General features: G+C 31.0%; 1 pseudogene; it reads left to right on the top strand.

Annotated features, from left to right (window-relative positions):
• The first annotated feature begins 453 nt into the window (after positions 1-453).
• On the top strand, positions 454-552 carry LOC122124800 (annotated as a pseudogene).
• Positions 553-1,472: the final 920 nt, after the last annotated feature.

Here is a 1,472-nt window from a genome sequence, read left to right as displayed (position 1 = left end):
TTTTAGGATAAGATATTCTGATTGATCTGTTCCTACATGGAAGAAGGGTAAAGGTTAAGGTAGACATTGGTGCCAGTAAGACCTCATTTGGGAAAATTTCAGCTGCAGAAGTTTAGAAGTAGCTCTTAAGCAAGGCTTACTTTGAATCCATTAGTTCTACAAAGCTAACTCAATTGGATAAATAAGTACTTCAAAAAGCCATTCCTTTTGGACCTAGCTATAAATGCTTCAAAATGAAAAAGACTTAAAATAGTCATTGACAAAAAAAATGAAAATGCGAGCAATCTTCTGACCAATATAATTTTTTCCCTTATGCACAGAATTTTAGGGATATAAGATCAGTACCATTGTTAGGAACATTAAGGTTTCCTTGTTACAAATAGGCACCCAAGGCTATAAGCCTGTATAAAGATTGTATCATTAAATTGCATGCTTCAATTTAGAGGACACTACATGCTTCAGCAACACGTATACCCAAATTGCAACAATACAGAGATTAACATGGCAATTGCACAGGATGATATGAAAATTTTTGAAGTATTCCATATTTTTCATTCGTCAGATGCAAGAAATGAAAAACAGTTATTTAAGTTGATTACAAAATTACAAGTGTAATAATACATGTAATTCATATAATTAAAAGTTATTTTCACATCACTGTATTAAATCTTCAAATTAGTGAAGTCTTTACATAGCATAATCTTTAAAACACTTTTGAAATTAGACAACATTGTTATTTTATCCCAAAGAAATATACTATAATGACCTAGGAAAAAAGGAATCTTACACTGTTTCTATATGGAATGCAATCTGAAAGGACACATTTATTAATGAGCCTATATATTATAAAACAATGTAGAATTCAAAGTATTATATCTAGGACAGAATAAAATAGATTATGGACATTATACAAACATATAATATAGAATATTTTAAAATATACTTTTTCAGACAAACACCAGAAATATGTTCAGTTTCTATACTACTCATTTCTTTCTGATTAAAAAAAGCACAAACTCTCCAGAAACCATTATAGATGTATACAAATCTTTTTTGAATACATTTTGACATCAAAGTCAGGCAATGCACTTGGAAGAATTCCATGGAATCCATGAATTGTTACAGTAAGATATTGTTGTTATTTGGATTGTGAAAATATTTTGCATGGACACAAACAATGGAATGGAATTTATGAAATTTAAGAAACTTAACCGAACCATGGTGATTTAGAAGAGCAATTTGTACAGCATTCCAAAACTTCAAAGAGGTAGTGATATATACTTATCCTTTTGGCAATATCAAATGCAGTTTCTTCCAACTTATTCTTCAGACCTGATTTGACATAATGGTTCAACAGATGGAGATCCCACATGTTTTTGTTATCTCTATTCCCAGCAGCAAGATGCAAGGGGGTCAAGAGGCCTTTAGTTTGGGAATTGGTATCTGGATAATGATGAAGTAAGAAAACAGCC

The sequence above is a fragment of the Dipodomys spectabilis genome, unplaced genomic scaffold (genome assembly GCF_019054845.1).
Source record: "Dipodomys spectabilis isolate Male_0828 unplaced genomic scaffold, ASM1905484v1 ptg000247l, whole genome shotgun sequence".
Lineage (NCBI taxonomy): Eukaryota > Metazoa > Chordata > Mammalia > Rodentia > Heteromyidae > Dipodomys > Dipodomys spectabilis.
Note: the sequence above shows the minus strand (reverse complement) of the source record. Positions and strands in the feature narration are given on the sequence as shown.